We start from the raw sequence: 24,809 nt of genomic DNA on the forward strand, positions 1-24,809 counted from the left end.
GAAAACAGTTTTCAAAAATTCAAACTATGGACTGAGTTATTGAGGATAATTAGGAAAAGTTTATTGTTGGTCAAATTTACCCCGGTGATCAATGTTACCCCGTTTTACGGTAAGTACATCTTCATTGAAAAGAACTGAATTAATGCAAATTTCAAGTACATCATTATGTTCTGCATTGAGTTGGACCTAATCAAAATAAACTCTAGAATTTTTCGTTTACAAGTTTCACCTGGATGTTTCGGAGATATACAAGGAGAAAATTGAAAATTTTGATGTCTAGTACCCGAAAAAAGCTGTCGATCTTAACGGGATAACTTCATAACGATTGACACGTTGAATGGCTAAATATCCAAAGGAGACTGTCTCCAAATGCGATCATTCTCTCTGCTTCGCACTTCAATAAGTCTAAAAAATTGATTCTCTGTTTTGGTAGGATCTGGAATCGAGCCATTACGCGAAAACTTTAGAGTGATAAAATGTCAAATATGCTGTTTTAGTGTCGAAGGAGGACAATTGGCTAAATTTGTCATCACTTTGACCAAATTTAAAATTTCAGGTAATTTTGGATGTCAAGTTTTAGGAAATAGAAGATATTTTCAAAAAAAAAATCATAATTTGAAAAAAAAAAAAAAGGGTGGTTCATTGTATATATTAAAGATGGCGTAAGTGGTGCCCAAACATCCAAGTCGTAAGTCCTTAGATATGGACGCTATCTCAAAAACCACTTGACAGAACGTCATCAAAATTTGCACATGTGAACAATACACTATCAGGCAGCATGCATGCAATAGTTATTCAGAAAACAATGTAGTGCATTTTTATCTCGAATCGACCTTCACACCCTTCAGCAGTTTGCTTTATAATTTAATTGTATATATTTAAAAAAAAAACTTAATTCAAGCGTGATGCCTGCGACCAATATTTACTAAAATCACTAAAAAAACCAACAATTCAGTAACAGACATATTATCTTTTTCATTTTTGATTAAGAGTCAATCACCGTTGATTTGTTTCTTTTAGATTTTGTTTCGAAATTTCAATAGTATCCTTGAGCAGATTTTGCCAGTTAAAATGTACTGTTTCTGTATTGCTTGTCCCGAATTTGCAATGAAGGCTACACAATTACCTTATTAGAGATTTATACTGGTCAAACCACAGACTTTTTCCAGTAATCCAGCTTTAACAAGCATTCATGAATAATCTACAATGTATTGAATTTCATTCTTCATTCAATACACACAATACTAAGGAATCACATGTGATAAAATGTTAGGTTTTTTAATTTTCCAGATGCCCAAAACTCTGAAGACACGTCCGCTTAATGTCACGAAGCTTGAAAATTTTACCTTTTTTCAGGACCATAATTTTTGAAGATAAAAATTTGTGCGCCATAAATTTCAGTTAAATCTAACCTCATATTTTTGGAAAAAAATTATCCATATCTGAAGAACGTCATAAAAAAGTTTGATAACCTGAAGGAAAATTATTTCTGGATATGGATTTCAAATTTTTTGACTCGATATTTGCAAACGCGTTGAAATCAAAATATTTTACAAGAGTTGAAGATCCAGAAGAAAATCAAAAATAAAGTGAATAAATTTATTTATTTTGCAAACAAATCTTACTTACTTATCTTATCTGACTTATTCCAAATTTTGTATCAAATATCCGGGATAAAACCAGGCAGTTTAAAGGCTCGCCGAGTTGAATAATCGTCAAAATTTACACGGGTAGCTATTCTTGGGCTCAAAAGGAACCAAAAACCATTTGATACTTCGTTTGGCTCAATATGAGCCAATCTGGTGATTTTTTTTCAGTCAATTCTTAGTTTATCACTACACTGAACCTACTCCTACCATCCCCTTCTTCCCCCCTGCTAATACATCCCTACAATTTAAAAAGCTAAAAATCCTAGGTTTATAGAGATTGAAATTTCAAATAATGTTAAATAAAATTTGTTAGAACTTCAAACTAAATTCACTTATATAAAACTGACAGAGCTACCCAAACTGAATTGAAAGTTGAACGAACACAATACAACGTAAGATGTTTTCGGTTGTAATGATCCTAATGGCGCACTCAACTCACCGAGAAAGAAAACATCATCCACGCCGCAGCAGCAGTGAGAAGGAATTTTCCATTTTTCTCTATAGTTTATTATTTTCATGATGGGGTAACAGGTGTTTTGAAAATATTTTAGATACTATTCGGGTGGCATTCGATTGGGTGTGTGTGTTTTTTTTCCTTGTTTCATGGTTTTTGCTTCACTTTCACTGTTCCTTCAGTTAGGTTCTCCACATCAAATTGCCGGATGATTTGACGTTGAATAATCAAAAAGGGAATGGGGAGATGCTGCTGCTGCTGCTATTCTGGGAATCGAGACTTTTTCCAAGAGTTTTCCTCCTCAGTCAGTGGGGAGTATTTTGAGTTCGAAAAAAAAGGTCCAACAACGATTGCTAGAAGCGTTTTACATTTTTATATCAAGATTCGGTTTGTATTGTTTGTATTGTTTAACATATGGAATTGATTCGTTTCTTGAGGTGGTAATTGAAATCGTTTTGAATTCAGTTAGTCTTTCCAAGAATATGAATAGACTATTCAATGATGTTTTTGCGTATACCACTTCGAAGTAGAAGAATGAGTGTGATATGATTCAAAACAATGATGTTCAAGCATCAATTTGGATTAAATCTCATTAAACATCCAAAATCGAAATCAGTTTTTATTAAAAGTCTATTTTCTTCTCACTAGGGCACGCAACTTAGCGAAATCTGACGAAACTAACCTAACCATTCCCAATCCCATATGAACAAATAAATCCACAAAGGGACTCTCACTATTGACATTCCATCGTTCTTTGTTCCTTCGGATTAAAAGATTAATCCTTTTCTTTCGCTTCATGCCATCCATTTATGTAGGTACCTTCTAGGCTAGCCCTACAGGAAAAGGCATCGAAAGGCATCGAAGTGAGAAAAGAAAATAAAGACCCGTAAGAAGCTTCATTACGAATTCCGCCCGAAAGGATATATGTAAGAGGGCGATAGAAGGCAAAAAACATTGACTCTACTGCTGCTAAGTCGTACGTATGTAGGTACAATCGAAGGGTGAGAGAAGGCCATCGTCTTGGTCGTCGAGGACTATTGCCCAAAAGACTTCTCCCTTGTTGCCAAAAGGACATCGGATTCTGTGGAATAAGTGTTTGGCGATTTTCCTCCGTTGTTTTTTTCACCGCCCTGCCACCCGATGACGGTTAATGATCTTTGAAAGTCGAATTGGTGAGCCGTCAAGCCTTGGGAAAGGCAACATACCATATATTTTTGAGAAAATGTGACTTTAGGGTTACTGACTTCTGTTAAAAAATAAAGAGCATGTCAACTTGAAGCTTAAAATTTAAGTGTTGTACCTCATTTAGTAATTTTTGAAAGAAGTGATTTGTTGAACGGAATTTGGGTTTTGAAAAACATGAAAAACACTCATCTTCAATATGATCGTTTCATGTGGCTTTCAGGCCCCGTAAATAAACTGTCATCTTTGAAAATTTGCCACAATATAGAGGAGACTCCCCTACTATAAGAAGGGAATTTTCAGGAAAACAAACGATCAGGAGGGGTCTTTCTCATAATAGAGTTCTGTATAATATAGCTAAAAACAGCTTTCATGATGGGGAAGATGCAGAAGCTCTCCCCCCTCACAAGTGTGGAACGCTATATTTCATAGTTTACTGGAATGTGTAATCTATCTAAGAATTTACATGATTAGCCAATACGGCTATTGGATGGCCCCTTGCTTGTCTAACAATCGTGTCACCGGCTCTCGGCCTGTTCCCATCACATCGGTCGGTCGGCCATATTTCCTCCTTCTCTACAGCTCGCTCGAGTCGTCCAGACGTAAGTTCAACGGTAGCAGGATTTTCCGAGTAAGTCGATCCACAACAATTATCCGGGTAAGAACTTTGAGGTCGAGACGAAAACCCTTTCCTTTGTCCGAACGTGAAGCCACAATTGGCGATCCAGCCAGGTTTTCCCAATTTTTCGGGGAAAACAAATTTGAATTAGGAAAAGGTTAAATTTGATAAATTTCGTGGTAGCCATTTTTTTATTGATGTGTTTATCAGATGCCTTGTGAAAGTTTTCTTGATGGTAGCAAAATGGACAAACTTGCATGATAAAAAAAAACTTATTTAAATCTTACGCGAAGGCCTTCGACTAGCGTGGAAGAAGATTTTTGTATACTTTAAAAATTATGAACAAATTAATAATTTAAAATTATAAACTAAAATCCATGAAGTGTCCGATTCCGTAAGAAAATTTGTAAAATGTTGACTGGCAGGCGCGCTTGGTAAGACGTGACTTGCTTTGATATAACGTGATTTTGACATTCGTTTTTTTTTAATTCGTTGAGCAACTGTCGATAAATGTAAAAAAAAAAACGGAATGACTGGAGTGACGAAGGCCTCTGCAAGAAATAAAAAAAAACCTAGCCTAAATCTGATGCTAAAATTAGAATCATTTAAAAATGTCGTCCGTTGTGACTCCGTTGAAGTTATTCGTAACGGCTTGATGAGTGTAAGTTATAAGGCGCGATGTAGACTTCCGCCTGGGCGAATAGGTTGTGTAAGTGTAAGTAGTAATGCGCGATGCAGACTTCCACCTGGCTTGAAATCGTTGATTAAATGTTGGCTTCTGCCATTGGCGCGATGCGGACTTCTGCCTAGAAAGAACGACGCGATGAGGACTTCCGTCGAGTGTGTGAAACTGTGTGGCTTGATGAATATCAGACGCAAGGCGCGATGCAGACTTCCGCCTAGAAAGAATGACGCGATGAAGACTTCTGTCATATGTTTGTAATTGTACGGCTTGATGGCAGCCGCAAGCGCGATGCAGACTTCCGCCTGGAAAGAACGACGCGATGAAGACTTCCGTCGAATGTTTGAAACTGTGTGGCTTGATTATTATCAGACGCAAGGCGCGATGCAGACTTCCGCCAAGAAAGAGCGACGCGATGAAGACTTCCGTCAAATATGTTTGAAGTTGTGCAGCTTGACGATATCAACTGCAAGGCGCGATGCAGACTTCCGCCTAGTGAAAATGACGGCTTGAAGATTTCTGTCGTAGCAATTGAAATTGTGCGACTTGATTGGTATCAGCTATTAGGCGCGGTGGAGACTTCTGCCAGATGACTTGTTTTGAAAATTTCTGACTTAGTTATTACTAAGATAAGCATGTTGACGCGATGAGGACTTCCACCTAGAGTAAATAACGCGATGATGAAAATGTCGGTCGACAATGCCGAAGCTGTGATTTGCTGGTAATTAAGCGTTGGAGTAATACCGTAATACGGTAACATCTGGAAATCACCGTACCAAGCGCAATCACAGATTGACCATGTTTTGATAGACAGCCGGCACTTCTTGGACATCATCGACGTCAGATACTGTTGAGGCCATCGAGGCGCTATCGCATGACTGAAGCAACCTGAGGTCGCGGCAGAGTACGCGCAATCGCTCGAAGCAGCGCTGCCGGCAGAGGGCAAGCTGGACGAAGCTCCTCTCGAGGACTGTTGGAATATCATCAAGACCGTCTTTAAGGTTGTCAAGTTTTTTTTTTAAATCAGGGAACGGGTGAAATAAAAATCAGGCAAAATCAGGCTACGTTAAAGTAATGGAAATTTCGCTCAAAGTAATGACCTTTTTGGTCATTGCTCCACCTTTTCACTCAAAATTTCTATCAGAAGCTCAAAGCATCCCGCAGAGGCTTCGTACCGCAAGCCGAAATGCTCCAGGAAAGGATGGAGGCATACTGACGGACAATCGTGAGGTGATCAAAAGGTAAAAGCAGCAATTCGATGAATACCTGAAATTGTAATTTATTGACTTAAACGTAGCCTTTTAGGCTTTTAGTTACAATGAACTAATAATTCAGGTTAAGAAAAACACTTCCGTTGTAAAAACTTTTGGAATGTTAATAAAATATTGATAAATTTTAGAACTATAGTTAGCTCGGTTCAATCCGGTCTTGAAGGTAGTTAGTGAATTAGTTTGCTTAGTTGCCAAAGGTAGGCTGCTTTTACTCAAAGTTGTTGTATGTTGCGGGATAATTAAACATTTGGCTCGGTCGTTTCTTCCTCGCTGCAGATGATTTAGGAGATAGACAGACAGCTCTTGGTCATAGTACTGACGCATGAAGCAAAATATGCGCCTTTGATAGCTCTCCAGAAGATTGCAGCCAAGTATTAGTCTTCTGGTGGTCTCGGTAGTCTCCCTACGTTTTAAATTGAAGACAAATCTAGCTGCTGATTTGAAACACCTGAGCAGCTTATCCTTGCATGCTGCTGAGAGACCTTGGGAAGTAAACTTCATCGCAGTATAAAAAGATGGGAACAATAACAGATTGAACCAATTTCAAACGATTTTTTCAATTGAAGAACTGATTGAAATTTACGGAATGTTCTGATAGTGAACAAGCCTTAGATGAAACGCCATTAACATGGTCGGTCCAATTCAGATTGTGATCCATTGTAAAACCCAAATTTTTCATCAGAGGGATGGTGTCTACTCCTAAGCTCTATTCCCGCCAGGTTTACACGAACCTTGAGGTATACTGTGCGGACTGGTCCTCAGTCCGGAACCGATGCCTACGGGCCGTTGGACAACACCCGGCCGGGGGAACTACACCGTGTGTCGCTGGGTTTGTTCACTCGCCCTTGCTTGCCGTCTGACTCGCGTACACGCTCGTATCGAACGGAGAAGTATGATGTTTCACACATATACCATCTGTTAGAGGTTATTAAGTTGATACCTTATTAGAACAACGCATTACCTGACACCGGTTCGTGAGGAAAGAGGATACAGGCATGTGACGAGAAACACAACTCGGATATTAACTTTCTTGCTAGAAAATTATGGCACTGCACTTATTGGTCTGAAATTTTAAGCAGCAATCGGATTATTTATTTTTGGAAAAGGAATTTCTGCAACTTTCTCGGCCGGCTGGATACAGGGTATCCTCATAAAGGTCCCTAAGAAAGGAGACCTGACGATGCATAACGTTGATCTTTACAACCCTCAAAGTTGTACTCTGAAAAGGTTTCAGGACGTTACACTCCGAAGGCAACAAGCTGTATTCCGATCCGAACGATCATGTGTGGACCACATCGCAACGCTACGAATCATACTGGAACAGATCAACGAATTCCAAGACTTTCTGACGTTCGTTGAATTCGAAAAAGCATTCGACCGACTGCACCACGAAAACTCTAAGGCGACGAGAAGTCCCGGAGAAACTAGTCCATTTCATCGAAGCTCAGTAGGCCGAGGCATTTTCGTGTAAAGTCTTGCACGACGCGACGGTGTCTTGTCCGATCGAATCCCGGTAACGACTGGATTGAGACAGGGATGTATCTATCACCGCTACTCTTTCTTATCGTTATGTATGAGATTCTGTCTGGATCGATCAACTGTGCACCGAACCGAGGATGGCCGTGGAATCTTTCGACAATGGAGCAACTAACAGACCTTGACCTGGCAGACGATATTGTATTGCTCGCCCAAACACAACAAGACATGCGGAGCAAACTCGACGACCTCATCGAAAGCTCCAAGGCTGCAGGTCTCAAAATCAATGTCGGAAAGACCAAGTCGATAGAAATCAACACAGAAAATCGTTCCAATTTCGTGGTGGCTGGACAACAGGTTGAGACAGTGGAGTGCTTCCAGTATTTTGGTAGCCAGATTACGCCTGATGTTGGTACCAGGAGAGACATCGAAACCCGGATCAGAAAGGCCCGATTTGCGTTTGCGAGTCTCCGAAACATCTGGCGCTCACGCCAGATCTCTCTACGAACTGAAATCCGAATCTTCAACTCAAACGTCAAATCCGTATTGTTGTACGGGTGTGAAACTTGGTGCACATATGCGGTGACGACGCGAAAACTGCAAGTTTTTGTGAATCGCTGCCTGCGGAACATCATTCACGCTTGGTGGCCTGGCAACTGGATCTCAAACGTGGAACTTCATCGCCGGTGTCATCAAAAGGCGCTAGAAATCGAGATTCGGGAACGTAAGTGGAGATGGATTGGGCACACGCTGCGAAGAGATGAAAACGAGATTTGCAGAGAGGCGCTAGATTGGAATCCAGAAGGTCATCGAAGAAGAGGCAGACCCAGAAATTCGTGGCAGCGAAGCCTAGCCGCTGAAATCCGAACTGTCGACGAGAATCTTGACTGGGACCAGGTGAAGACGCTGGCTCCGGACCGTCAACAGTGGAGGTCTTTTACCACGGCCCTATGCACCGGAGGATCGGCACGGGATCATTAAGTAAGTAAGTAAGTAAGAAAGATAACCATTGAAACCAGGTAAAGGCGCATTGTTCCTAGATGTCTTTAGATGTTTAGCAACTTATGCCAACCTAGGATTAGTTGCTATAAAAACCCCGTAGATCAACGTTTAAAAGACCTACTGAAACCGGCTTCCAAGAAATTCAAAGAAAAAAAAGTCGGTGAAAGAAAAAATTTTTCAAACTTTTTCAGGCTGCTACTCCGAAAAAATCTTGGAAGGTCTTTAACGAAATTTTAAATAAAAATTTCAAAACCTCAAGTCTCCCTTCCCTATTAGTAAACGGAAGAACCATAAACCTTGAAAGCGGCACATTGCCTAAACGGTTTTTTCTGCAACATCGAACACAACTTGGCCTAGGAGTTGATTAGCGATAAGGACATTTGCAAATTTGGTACATTATGATCTCACTAGTCATCGTTATACTGCTTTGATCAACAATATCAACACAAACAAGGCACCAGGGCCAGACAATATACTATGTTCTACAATAAAAACCCATCATCTGGCCATCGATCATATCCTCAAGGATGTCTTAAATGAAATCATCGAGACTGGAGCTTATCAGGAAGTTCTGAAAATAGGACGAGTCACGCCGATCTACAAGTCAGGTGACAAATCTAACCCATCCAGCTACAGGCCTATCTCAACCCTGTCTATGATGAACAAAATACTGGAACAGCTGATTTCAAGTAGACTAACGAACTTCCTAGCAGCACAAAACCTATTAACCAACAGGCAGTATGGGTTTACATGGGAAAGGATGCGACACACTCACCGTAACCGGAAAACTTCTGGAGAGGGTTTACTGTGATCTCGACAACCGACGCTGCTCTGGGGTACTTTTTCAGGACCTCAAGAAAGCGTTCGACATCATCAATCATGAGCTGCTGCTAAAAAAATTAGAAATAAACGGGGACCTGCCCTTCGTTTGCTGGAAAACTACCTCTGAATCCGGCAGCAATTTGTTTCTTGGTGTGGCACTAACAGCAGCAACAAAATACTCACCATTAGAGATCCACAAGGAAGCTAACTAGGGCCTCTTATGTTTTTGGTGTTCATAAATTACCTCTCAAAATAACAACTCCAAAGGGCACCTCGCCTGTTTGCCGATGACACCCTGATCTTCTACAGTAAACCCGATCCCATTCAAATAGCCCATTGGATGAATAGGGACATGTAACTCCTAAACGAGTATCTCAACTGTAACCTGCTCTCCCTTCATAAAAAAACAGATATTTGAAATCCTTGACACGTTGGTTTTCAGTATTAGTAATCCTTATACATGGCAATTTAGGGATCGGTCGACGCCCGGAGTTGAACAACATTTTTGTTACATGTTGTTCAACTCCGGGCATCGACCGATCCCTGAATTGCCATGTATAAGCATTACTTATACTGAAAACCAACGTGTCAAGGACTTCAATTATCTGAGACTAGTACTGGATGAAAACCTTACATGGAGTGCACACATTGAGCAACTAAAAAAAAAGTTGGCCCCAGTTTGGGGTCCCCTCTGGAAAGTCTCGTTCTCCGTTCCAACTGCGTGGTTGAAGAAGCTGTTCATTGCCCTCTTCCATTCGGGATTGCAAATACCACGCAATGGGGAAACGCAACCATAAGTCTTCTGAGAAAACTTCAATGCCTGCAGAATCGAGCGATGAAAGCTGTTCATAGGAGGCCCTACCTGTACCCATCAGTATTGCTATACAACGCCATCGAGAACTCAGTTCTACCCATTCGTGAACTTCAGGAGTTCCAAAGCATACCGTTCATACAAAAAATACTGAAGTAACCAGAAACACACCACAATACCGTACGGCAACGGGTGACATCGGAGCGTGCATCGCGCCAGGTCAATCTCAACCGGTGACTCAGAGTCAATGCTGAATTTGGCAAAAGGAAGCTGAGCTACTCCGGCATCATGGTGTACAACGGACTTCCAGAAACTTTGAAGCAATCCAGAAGCAGATTCGTGGGAAGTCATTAGGCCGGCTTCATGGAAGGACCTTCAGAAATGCCGTGAATACCAAGCCCCTACGCACCATCTATTCATCGACTTCAAACCCGCATACGACACGATCGACTGTGACGTGCTACGAAAATTCATGGACGAGAACGGCTTCTTCGTGAAGCTAATTAGAAGACTGGTCAATACGACGATGGATGGAACGCAGTGCTGTGTACGGATCTCGGGTGAATTGTCGAGCTTATACGAACTACGCAGGGGGCTCTGACAAGGGTATGATCTCTCCATCAAGATGTTCAACGTGGTGCTAGAAGGCGTTGTTCGACGATTTCCCACAGATCCAGTCAACTTATCTGCTTTGCCGACGACATTGATATAGTCGGCAGATCATCTGCGGCGGTGGAGGAGATCTACCTACCGCAAACTGATACGTGAAGCAGGAAGGATTGGGTTAACGATTAATATGTCCAAGACGAAGGATATGCTGGCCTGTGGATCCGAGACCGACCAAACCCGCTTGTTCAGTAATAACAAAGTCACGATCGACGGCGACGAACTGGAGATAAATAGTCGAAGACATTGTCTATCTCATTGATGACCGCATATACCAGCCCTGAGATCCGGCGGCGAATGATCAGCGGAACTCGTGCCTACTATGAACTCCACAAGCAACTACGCTCGAGAAGACTTAGCCCGCATGAGTACATGACGCTAATTAGACCGGTTGTCCTCTAGGGGCACGAGACGTGGATAGTGCTTGAGTAGGACCTGCGTACACTCGAAGTATTCGAGCGACGAGTGTTAAGAACCATCTTTGGCGGCGTACAGGAGAACGGAGTGTGGAGGCGAAGGATGAACCACGAGCTCGCGCGATTCTACGGTGAACCCAGTATTCAGAAGCTGGTGAAGGCTGGCCGAGAATGCCGGACGACTTTCCTGCAAAACAGATGTTCGCTACGAATCCTGTAGGAACAAGACCAGCAGGGGCGTACTTAGATCATGTGGAGCGTGTTCTGGCGAATGTGGGATGTCCGATAAATTGGAGAACGGTTGCCATGGACCGAGTGAATTCTAGGAATATTGTTCATCAAGTTATGTCGTGAGACGGAAAATTATGATTAAAAAAATAGACAAAATCATCCTGGAATCGAAATCTATTACAAGGCGCCCTACCAATTTTTATCTCATTTGCCATTTGGTACATTTTATGGGTAAGCTTAAAAAATTACGCTTTGTCCCAAGAAACCTTTTCAAATACAGTGTGAAAACTGTCACCCCAAATAAAATATTTTATTTCTATCCTTACATATTCTGCAGTAATATCTGTGGTAATACTTAAAACAGTCAACATCGGTCACCCTACCCCGGATTGGAAATATTAGCTTCCAAGCTTTTCCATCAAGAAGCAGTTTCTAAAATGACCTCGAATGTGTGCTGTGTGTGGCTGAGCTGAGCTGAGCATCGTCATTTGGAAGGATTTTCTCTCGTTCGGCGGGCGGCAAATGATCATCTTCGATGGAGCGGCAAAGCGCGCACTACTCGAGGTAGGTAACAGCATGCGGGCATAAACACGGCTGAAGGACCGAAAGAATCGAAAGAGGAAAATACACCGGCTGCTGCTGGCTGGGAGCACCGAGAAAATGTAAAATTACATGACAACCATACGTGTTCTGAGTTCATTTGTACGTGCTGACCGAGCTTTTGTGTGAATTTTCCCAAGCCGACGACGCGTGCAACATAAACTTGCCATAGGGTGTGGGTGGACTCTGTTTCAGTTTTTTTTTTTTTTTTGGTTTTGTTATTTGGTGAAACGAACCGAAATTTATACGTTCGAGCATATCGCGCCGATATAGGCTTCTACTGCTAACTTATACACTCTCCACGAGAAAGCATGGACGCACCATAAAGAATAGGGAAAATGTGAGTTTTTTCCAGCACTTCAAACAACTGGCAGCTTTTTGGCCCATTTTTTTGAACCTTCTGATGTGGAAAAGGAAAACGGCATCAGCTCGAGATTACCGATGCTGATGCTGGGAGTGAATATCCGATGGAGTTGTCGTTACAGAACACAACAACTGACTCCCCATAGAAGGAAGGTAGTGGCCGTTGAGATTTTTCTGTTCTTTCCTTCTTTGCCTTTTGCCTCCCGAAATGGATGGCGTGTGTCGGTCATAACGCATCGAGCTAAGCACATCACCAGAGAAGGAAAAGCATGTTCAAGTGATCTTAATTTCCCATAAATAAAAAATCCGACGAACAGTGAGATTTTCACTGCCTTTTGGAAATTCCTTCGTCGTTGATGGGGATCAATTTTCGTGTCGAAAGGTAATACAACTTTTCCGTACGATAAAGTTGGTTATAGTCATTGGACTTTAGGGCGGAAGATAATGTCTTTATGGGGATCACTTCCCTTTTTTTCTAGAAAACAGTTCATCTTAATTCACTAAACACAGTTACTTAATACACTTAAGTAACCTTCCCAAACTTTTTATTATTTGAAAAAAAAAAATACATTAACATTTTTGTTGAAGATTTCTGTTTCATTTTATCAATTTTACAATTCGAGAGTTCATTGTCAAACAGACACAACAAACACTCACGCTCAATTCTCCTCTAAAATAACCCTCACATCGAACTCGATGACAGTTTTCGATTCATCTCGGGCAGCGACCCTGCCATTAATCGATCTGTAAGAAAATGATATATGATCCCAGAAATGATGCACACGCTGCTGCTTCTTACCCAGCCAAAAGCAGAAAAAAACATCACAACGTTAGCAAAAAAACCAATGTAGATCGAACGAAAATCGCAAACTATCGCTTCCCGAAAGTCGTAAAGTAGAGCCACGTTACCCTCAAAGGGTGGTTAATTGCAGTTTTTTGTCTCTCTTACCTACCCTCTCTGCGAGGAAGAATGCACTGTGATACGGTTGATTAGGGCACAATATGTCCCGCACCCTTCTCTAAGGATGGCAGGGTGCAAGATTTCGTTCGAAACCCCCTTGCAAAAAATGATGCAAAATGTGAGGTGCAACAAAATGAGGCAAACCAGAAACGTGTCGATGTTTATTATTTTGAGTCATGTTTCAAACAAAACATAAATTTCACATTTTTTGAAATTTTTGACATTTTTATTAAATTTCTGCCATTTTTGAAGTTTTTCAAATTATAAAATTTTTCACATTTTTGACATTTTTTCATTCTTGACATTTGACTTTTTTGACATTTTTGACATTTTTGACATTTTTGACAATTTTGACATTTTGAACATTTTTAACATTTTAAAATTTTTGACATTTTTGACATTTTTGACATTTTTCACATTTTTGACATTTTTGACATTTTTCACATTTTTGACATTTTTGGCATCTTTGACATTTTTGACATTTTTAAAATTTTTGAAATTTTTGACATTTTTGACATTTTTGACATTTTTGACATTTTTGACATTTTTGACATTTTTGACATTTTTGACATTTTTGACATTTTTGACATTTTTGACATTTTTGACATTTTTGACATTTTTGACATTTTTGACATTTTTGACATTTTTGACATTTTTGACATTTTTGACATTTTTGACATTTTTGACATTTTTGACATTTTTGACATTTTTGACATTTTTGACATTTTTGACATTTTTGACATTTTTGACATTTTTGACATTTTTGACGTTTTTGACATTTTTGACATTTTTGACATTTTTGACATTTTTGACATTTTTGACATTTTTGACATTTTTGACATTTTTGACATTTTTGACATTTTTGACATTTTTGACATTTTTGACATTTTTGTCATTTTTGACATTTTTGACATTTTTGACATTTTTGACATTTTTGACATTTTTGACATTTTTGACATTTTTGACATTTTTGACATTTTTGACATTTTTGACATTTTTGACATTTTTGACATTTTTGACATTTTTGACATTTTTGACATTTTTGACTTTTTTGACATTTTTGACATTTTTGACATTTTTGACATTTTTGACATTTTTGACATTTTTGACATTTTTGACATTTTTGACATTTTTGACATTTTTGACATTTTTGACATTTTTGACATTTTTGACATTTTTGACATTTTTGACATTTTTCACATTTTTGACATTTTTGACATTTTTGACATTTTTGACATTTTTGACATTTTTGACATTTTTGACATTTTTGACATTTTTGACATTTTTGACATTTTTGACATTTTTGACATTTTTGACATTTTTGACATTTTTGACATTTTTGACATTTTTGACATTTTTGACATTTTTGACATTTTTGACATTTTTGACATTTTTGACATTTTTGACATTTTTGACATTTTTGACATTTTTGACATTTTTGACATTTTTGACATTTTTGACATTTTTGACAATTTTGACATTTTTGAAGTTTTTGAAATTTTTGACATTTTTGACATTTTTGACATTTTTGACATTTTTGACATTTTTGACATTTTTGACATTTTTGACATTTTTGACATTTTTGACATTTTTGACATTTTTGACATTTTTGACATTTTTGACATTTTTGACATTTTTGACATTTTTGACATTTTTGACATTTTTGACATTTTTGACATTTTTGACATTTTTGACATTTTTGACATTTTTGACATTTTTGACATTTTTGACATTTTTGACATTTTTGACATTTTTGACATTTTTGACATTTTTGACATTTTTGACATTTTTGACATTTTTGACATTTTTGACATTTTTGACATTTTTGACATTTTTGACATTTTTGACATTTTTGACAATTTTGACATTTTTGAAGTTTTTGAAATTTTAAAATTTTTCACATTTTTGACATTTTTTCATTCTTGACATTTGACTTTTTTGACATTTTTGACAATTTTGTCATTTTTGACATTTTTGACATTTGAACATGTTGAACGTTTTCCACATTTTTGACATTTTTGGCATCTTTGACATTTTTGACATTTTTTTAATTTTTGACATTTTTAACATGTTAGACATTTTTGAAATTTTTGACATTTTTGACATTTCTGACATTTTTGACATTTTTGGCACTATTAACATTTTTGACATTTTTGACATTTTTATCATGTTCGACACTTTTGACATTTTGAAATTTTTGAAATTTTTTACATTTTGACATTTTTGTCATTTTTGTCATTTTTGTCATTTTTGTCATTTTTGTCATTTTTGTCATTTTTGTCATTTTTGTCATTTTTGTCATTTTTGTCATTTTTGTCATTTTTGTCATTTTTGTCATTTTTGTCATTTTTGTCATTTTTGTCATTTTTGTCATTTTTGTCATTTTTGTCATTTTTGTCATTTTTGTCATTTTTGTCATTTTTGTCATTTTTGTCATTTTTGTCATTTTTGTCATTTTTGTCATTTTTGTCATTTTTGTCATTTTTGTCATTTTTGTCATTTTTGTCATTTTTGTCATTTTTGTCATTTTTGTCATTTTTGTCATTTTTGTCATTTTTGTCATTTTTGTCATTTTTGTCATTTTTGTCATTTTTGTCATTTTTGTCATTTTTGTCATTTTTGTCATTTTTGTCATTTTTGTCATTTTTGTCATTTTTGTCATTTTTGTCATTTTTGTCATTTTTGTCATTTTTGTCATTTTTGTCATTTTTGTCATTTTTGTCATTTTTGTCATTTTTGTCATTTTTGTCATTTTTGTCATTTTTGTCATTTTTGTCATTTTTGTCATTTTTGTCATTTTTGTCATTTTTGTCATTTTTGTCATTTTTGTCATTTTTGTCATTTTTGTCATTTTTGTCATTTTTGTCATTTTTGTCATTTTTGTCATTTTTGTCATTTTTGTCATTTTTGTCATTTTTGTCATTTTTGTCATTTTTGTCATTTTTGTCATTTTTGTCATTTTTGTCATTTTTGTCATTTGTCATTTTTGTCATTTTTGTCATTTTTGTCATTTTTGTCATTTTTGTCATTTTTGTCATTTTTGTCATTTTTGTCATTTTTGTCATTTTTGTCATTTTTGTTATTTTTGTTATTTTTGTCATTTTTGTCATTTTTGTCATTTTTGTCATTTTTGTCATTTTTGTCATTTTTGTCATTTTTGTCATTTTTGTCATTTTTGTCATTTTTGTCATTTTTGTCATTTTTGTCATTTTTGTCATTTTTGTCATTTTTGTCATTTTTGTCATTTTTGTCATTTTTGTCATTTTTGTCATTTTTGTCATTTTTGTCATTTTTGTCATTTTTGTCATTTTTGTCATTTTTGTCATTTTTGTCATTTTTGTCATTTTTGTCATTTTTGTCATTTTTGTCATTTTTGTCATTTTTGTCATTTTTGTCATTTTTGTCATTTTTGTCATTTTTGTCATTTTTGTCATTTTTGTCATTTTTGTCATTTTTGTCATTTTTGTCATTTTTGTCATTTTTGTCATTTTTGTCATTTTTGTCATTTTTGTCATTTTTGTCATTTTTGTCATTTTTGTCATTTTTGTCATTTTTGTCATTTTTGTCATTTTTGTCAATTTTTTCATTTTTGTCAAATTTTTGTCAAATTTTTCATTTTTGACAATTTTGACAATTTTGACAATTTTGACAATTTTGACAATTTTGACAATTTTGACAATTTTGACAATTTTGACAATTTTGACAATTTTGACAATTTTGACAATTTTGACAATTTTGACAATTTTGACAATTTTGACAATTTTGACAATTTTGACAATTTTGACAATTTTGACAATTTTGACAATTTTGACAATTTTGACAATTTTGACAATTTTGACAATTTTGACAATTTTGACAATTTTGACAATTTTGACAATTTTGACAATTTTGACAATTTTGACAATTTTGACAATTTTGACAATTTTGACAATTTTGACAATTTTGACAATTTTGACAATTTTGACAATTTTGACAATTTTGACAATTTTGACAATTTTGACAATTTTGACAATTTTGACAATTTTGACAATTTTGACAATTTTGACAATTTTGACAATTTTGACAATTTTGACAATTTTGACAATTTTGACAATTTTGACAATTTTGACAATTTTGACAATTTTGACAATTTTGACAATTTTGACAATTTTGACAATTTTGACAATTTTGACAATTTTGACAATTTTGACAATTTTGACAATTTTGACAATTTTGACAATTTTGACAATTTTGACAATTTTGACAATTTTGACAATTTTGACAATTTTGACAATTTTGACAATTTTGACAATTTTGACAATTTTGACAATTTTGACAATTTTGACAATTTTGACAATTTTGACAATTTTGACAATTTTGACAATTTTGACAATTTTGACAATTTTGACAATTTTGACAATTTTGACAATTTTGACAATTTTGACAATTTTGACAATTTTGACAATTTTGACAATTTTGACAATTTTGACAATTTTGACAATTTTGACAATTTTGACAATTTTGACAATTTTGACAATTTTGACAATTTTGACAATTTTGACAATTTTGACAATTTTGACAATTTTGACAATTTTGACAATTTTGACAATTTTGACAATTTTGACAATTTTGACAATTTTGACAATTTTGACAACTTTGACAATTTTGACAATTTTGACAATTTTGACAATTTTGACAATTTTGACAATTTTGACAATTTTGACAATTTTGACAATTTTGAAAATTTTGACAATTTTGACAATTTTGACAATTTCGACAATTTTGACAATTTTGACAATTTTGACAATTTTGACAATTTTGACAATTTTGACAATTTTGACAATTTTGACAATTTTGACAATTTTGACAATTTTGACAATTTTGACAATTTTGACAATATTGACAATTTTGACAATTTTGACAATTTTGACAATTTTGACAATTTTGACAATTTTGACAATTTTGACAATTTGGACAATTTTGACAATTTTGACAATTTTGACAATTTTGACAATTTTGACAATTTTGACAATTTTGACAATTTTGTCAATTTTGACAATTTTTACAATTTTTACAATTTTGACAATTTTGACAATTTTGACAATTTTGACAATTTTGACAATTTTGACAATTTTGACAATTTTGACAATTTTGACAATTTTGACAATTTTGACAATTTTGACAATTTTGACAATTTTGACAATTTTGACAATTTTGACAATTTTGACAATTTTGACAATTTTGACAATTTTGACAATTTTGACAATTTTGACAATATTGACAATTTTGACAATTTTGACAATTTTGACAATTTTGACAATTTGGACAATTTTGACAATTTTGACAATTTTGACAATTTTGACAATTTTGACAATTTTGACAATTTTGACAATTTTGACAATTTTGACAATTTTGACAATTTTGACTGACAATTTTGACAATTTTGACAATTTTGACAATTTTGACAATTTTAACAATTTTGACAATTTTGACTATTTTGACAATTTTGACAATTTTGACAATTTTGACAATTTTGACAATTTTGACAATTTTGACAATTTTGACAATTTTGACAATTTTGACAATTTTGACAATTTTGACAATTTTGACAATTTTGACAATTTTGACAATTTTGACAATTTTGACAATTTTGACAATTTTGACAATTTTGACAATTTTGACAATTTTGACAATTTTGACAATTTTGACAATTTTGACAATTTTGACAATTTTGACAATTTTGACAATTTTGACAATTTTGACAATTTTGACAATTTTGACAATTTTGACAATTTTGACAATTTTGACAATTTTGACAATTTTGACAATTTTGACAATTTTGACAATTTTGACAATTTTGACAATTTTGACAATTTTGACAATTTTGACAATTTTGACAATTTTGACAATTTTGACAATTTTGACAATTTTGACAATTTTGACAATTTTGACAATTTTGACAATTTTGACAATTTTGACAATTTTGACAATTTTGACAATTTTGACAATTTTGACAATTTTGACAATTTTGACCATTTTGACAATTTTGACAATTTTGACAATTTTGACAATTTTGACAATTTTGACAATTTTGACAATTTTGACAATTTTGACAATTTTGACAATTTTGACAATTTTGACAATTTTGACAATTTTGACAATTTTGACAATTTTGACAATTTTGACAATTTTGACAATTTTGACAATTTTGACAATTTTGACAATTTTGACAATTTTGACAATTTTGACAATTTTGACAATTTTGACAATTTTGACAATTTTGACAATTTTGACAATTTTGACAATTTTGACAATTTTGACAATTTTGACAATTTTGACAATTTTGACAATTTTGACAATTTTGACAATTTTGACAATTTTGACAATTTTGACAATTTTGACAATTTTGACAATTTTGACAATTTTGACAATTTTGACAATTTTGACAATTTTGACAATCTTGTCAATTTTGACAAATTTGACAAATTTGACAAATTTGTCAATTTTGACAATTTTGATTATTTTGATAATTTTGACAATTTTGACAATTGTGACAATTTTGACAATTTTGACAATTTTGACAATTTTGACAATTTTGACAATTTTGACAATTTTGACAATTTTGACAATTTTGACAATTTTGACAATTTTGACAATTTTGACAATTTTGACAATTTTGACAATTTTGACAATTTTGACAATTTTGACAATTTTGACAATTTTGACAATTTTGACAATTTTGACAATTTTGACAATTTTGACAATTTTGACAATTTTGACAATTTTGACAATTTTGACAATTTTGACAATTTTGACAATTTTGACAATTTTGACAATTTTGACAATTTTGACAATTTTGACAATTTTGACAATTTTGACAATTTTGACAATTTTGACAATTTTGACAATTTTGACAATTTTGACAATTTTGACAATTTTGACAATTTTGACAATTTTGACAATTTTGACAATTTTGACAATTTTGACAATTCTGTGAATTTTTACAAATTTGATTATTGATTGACCATATTGACAATTTTGACAATTCTGTGAATTTTTACAATTTTGATTATTTTGACTATTTTGACAATTTTTTTTATTTTCATCAGTTTGACAATTTTGTCAATCGACACGTTCTTTTGGTTTTAACCTATATCACGCGATCGAAAATCACAACATTCTGCAGTTGACAGTTCGTTCCTTTACAACTGGCTATAAAAAATCAGCAAATCCCCCGGGGGCATGCTGCATTCGATTAATGCACGCGAAATAAAACTAATGCGAGTTCTTACCCCTGCCTGATATTGTTTTGGTTTTTTATACATTTTCCTTTGATGGAATCGATAGGTTTTTCCGAATATTTTCTGCATTGTTCGTGGTAGTTGTCGTTTCCTATCTATTTCGACCTAAAGAATCTAATGCGGCAGGGAAGGGATTGGATTTTAGAATTTTGCACCAACCAGAACCACTATCATAAATTGCGATTCCAATTCGCATGGCACTGGCACACCCCATTAATGACACATGCTCTGCCGATGAAGATTTGCAACAAGAGAAACAGAAACAGAAAAAGTTCTGGGCCTTGTGACGAATGGCACAAAGTATGAAAGTTAACTCGTAAAATTTGAGTTTTGTATATTCTAGGATTGTCTCGACTATATTGGGCGGATGAGAGAGAGAGAAAAAAGCAAAACAAACTTCTCATGAATTAAACTGCGGATGACCGAATCGAGTTCTGGAAAAAAAGGATGATGCCCAAGATTTATAAGACCGTCTTGCGGCACTTTCTGGACATTCACGTGCCCGCTGATATAAATTACTTCTCGCCGCAAGATGTTTTCGCCCGGGAAACAAGTCATCTTCGAGATGAATCGGTCAGTAAATACAAACACACGCAAGAAACAAACCGGGACAATAATGGAGGAAATCCGTTTTGCCCGCGTCCGGTTTCCATTTTAATGGCTCAATATATATGTATATTTATGTATATTTGCCATTTATTTTATTACCCGTTTCATTACTTGACGGATATCGTTCACAATTTCGTTTATCGTCTTCATTGGATTTGGTGTTGTGTCCTTGTCTGCGTATTTCGCTTCTTTTTCGTCCTTCTATTGACAACAATAGTACGTCTCTGTGTCCTTAAACCATTCCTTCATCGGTCAACTTTGGTCTTTTGTTTATGCTGTTCACATATAAATTCATCAGCCTCACAAGGCACTAAAACACATTTTCATGATGTGCTTGTTTGCTGGATCCCGAAATGCACAGATTATCCTTGCAAAACTACTAAATAACAAATTTTCTTACCAAATGGCAGTGTTGGCAACTTTTTCCTTTTTTGTTAAATTATTTTACTAGCTTATCAGTCGGAATTGTGTTGTAATAATCTTTGGTTGGAAATGAGCCTTACAAATTTTCAGTCAAATGTTTGGAATTTATACTTATTAACCGAATACGATGACGAAATTATGCATAACCATAAAACAAAGAATAAAGTCGTTTGAAGGAGCCCACAAGCAATCTGCCATCATTGGCCGCTCGGTTCGAAATCTTATCTGCGAATCAAATGACCGAAAGAATGCGTCTTTCATCGTCGTTTCACGAAACTAATTCCGTAGCGCAAACCAAAATCAAACATCTCTGGCAGTGTTTTCAGAATGTTGTCAGTGTCTACATACAAACAGCTTTTTTCCCCGGGTACACACCGCATGATATCGATGCCCACGATACGAACAAATGAAAATAAATAAAAACTAATTTAATGAGATCATAAAACTGATGGTTGGCCGATATGTTGGGTGTACAACATACACGTATGGGATGATCTAAATACGGCATCATCGCCCAAGTCTCTGGAATTCAGTGACACATCTCCCACCAGAAAGGCGCTCAAACATATCGGCCGCATTATTTGTCACCCAAGAGAAACGCCAAGACAATGATATGTCCAGGCAAGATGTATTTGGCGGCCGCACACAAAAACATTGTCCCCCTGAGTAGTAATTCTGGGGGATTTGATCGCGTCCATACTTTTCTATTTGCTAAGAGATGCGCGCACGAAGCCAGCAGAGGTTTAATTTATTAACCAATGCGTAAACAAACAATACAAAACGATTTAATCATCATAAAGCTACACGGATGATGAGAGAAAATTAAAGCTGGGAATGGAAATTATTTGCAAATCAGTCAAACCCTGAAAAGAAAACGGAAAACTCCTGTTCAATATTGAGTAACATTTTGAATTATGTGACCTACTTTTAGCGTACAACCATCGACATTAACAATCAAATTGTTTGTAACGATTGTAAGAAATCTTTGTGAGTTCATGACCCGTGTTTTGGATCGGATGGCCTAAGTATTACAAGTGAACTGCATTTATACATGTCATCATCATCAAGAATAGTATACAAGAATAGTATACAAGGTAATATTCTCCATTGAATCAATTCCTTTCTAGTGTACAGACTGCAGTACGTTTCTGTTAACACATTTTGTTCGAATTCTTCAAAGCGTCTTCAAGAGTGCCTCAAGGCAGTCACTTGATACCTCTTCTCTTCATCTTGCTAAGCTTGCAAGACTTAATCAAAGACTCATTTGTTCTTATCTATGCTGACGACGACGTAAAATTCTTTTGCCCGTGAAAAGGATCGAACATTGTAAGAAACTTTAAAGGGATGTTGAATCATTGTTGATGCCTTCTCTGTTTTCCTAAACAGAAGCAAACTGAAAGTGAACAGTTCTAAATTCTCAACAATATCGTTCACACGAAGCAATACTCAAGGCTGTATTAAGAGGGCGGGGGGCAATTGCTCTGGGGCCCCTGGCTCAGGGGGATCCCCCGAGGAAAAAAATCAACAATACCCTAATCAAGTAATTCAAGTTCTAGAAATCAAGAAAAGGAAATCGAAACTAGAGAATCGGAATGAATTTGTAAAATATACCAGCTGAGGGATCCCCGTAGAATAATGTAAAATAATGCAAAACTTGACAAAATCTTGGCATTTGTTTTTGAGCTATTTTACACAAAATTCGGACAAATCGAAGCAGAACCTCGCAATTAAAAAAATCAAGAAGAAAGTGAGGACAAATCCTTCAAATTTTAATTTTTTTTAACGAAACACGTCAGCATCATTTAAGTCGTTTTTAAAACTCAAACTTAAAAAAAAAATTAGCACAATTGGAATTTTCTGTTTTTTTTTTAATAATATGAATATGCAAAATATAAAAAAAACGGATTTTACGGCGGTCATTTGTCCATTTGTTATCTGTAGGGGAAAATCGGGTAAGACAGACACTTTCAATATTTTGAAAATGACAATGTTTGGCGCAAATCTACTAATGGGAATATATTTGCCTATGTGTATCAACACTTTCGAGATCCTTTGTTGATTAACAGCAAGCAAGTTCACATATAAGTGAACAAAACAAACAAAATCTTTGAGAATGCACAATTTGATGTAATTTTCTTAATTTTCTTAATTTTCTCTACTCAGACAATAGTCCATAACTCGTAACATCTTTGGAAATTTCAACCGTTTTCAACGGTGGAATGTTGATTTTAATTCTCATGAGGTAACAACCTGAAGGAAAATCAGCGAATTTTGGTCGAAGGACTTGGGCAACAAAAAAAAGTTTTTAAGGCACTTCAAGGTCGGGTAAAACGGACACATAATTTTCTCCAAGTATTTCAAATGTTTCATCGATTTGATCCTCCATATGCCTTCAAAAGTCTATTTATCAAAATCAAAATCTATTTAAAGTTGATCCGCGGTGAAGAGAGCGCCTATAAAATACGAAATCCCGAAAAACCACGTTGTTTCGTAAGAGGATTCGGTTTTTCAATAGCAACTTACTATCTTCTTCAGTGAGCGTTTACGATTTATGAATGAATGGCACGAAACCGGAGCTAAAACGAACTTTGCCGTACAATGTTGCGTCTTTTCTGGCCACGATGTTGTTTCGTTTTTGTTTACTTTTCTTTTTGTGCGTGTTTGACATTCCACACTCTTCATTCTAAATGCTGAATTTTTGCTCGAATAAACCCAATAACTACACGCTCAAAATTAAACAAGCATAAACACTACATTATAACGCTACACAAGCTATAGCCATGTTTTCTTAAAACTATCTATCAGTTTCCTTTTGGTTTGTCCAATATATCACAATCAGGACAGCTGATTTTATACACACCAGTTTTTTGAAGGAGATCTTCTAGATCTTTAGTCGATCCTAAGATGGATTTCAATTGATTATTTGATTGAAGAAAGATTACTTCAACGGAAATCATTCACTACTCTAACCCCCATTCAGAAGAAGTTAACAGTGTCAACGCACTTGAATTGCGACAAAAGTTTGATATTGAGCTTTTGTTCACTGAATTATTCCACCATGTAGACTCACAACTCAAATTAGAGTGAAAACGGCATCCAAGCCGTTCGAACCAAATACGCTTTCAAAGTTGAAAAAGTGTATCGCGGGATTACAGAAGAGCATACACAGAAAAAAATAATGACTATTACGTGTCATTGAAAATGAATACCATTAAGACAAATCAACCTGTAGTTTACTAAACGTGTAAATTAAATTGATTTTGTTGAATTTTGAATGAAAAATCATTGAATA

This window comes from Uranotaenia lowii, chromosome 2 (genome assembly GCF_029784155.1).
Source record: "Uranotaenia lowii strain MFRU-FL chromosome 2, ASM2978415v1, whole genome shotgun sequence".
Taxonomy (NCBI): domain Eukaryota; kingdom Metazoa; phylum Arthropoda; class Insecta; order Diptera; family Culicidae; genus Uranotaenia; species Uranotaenia lowii.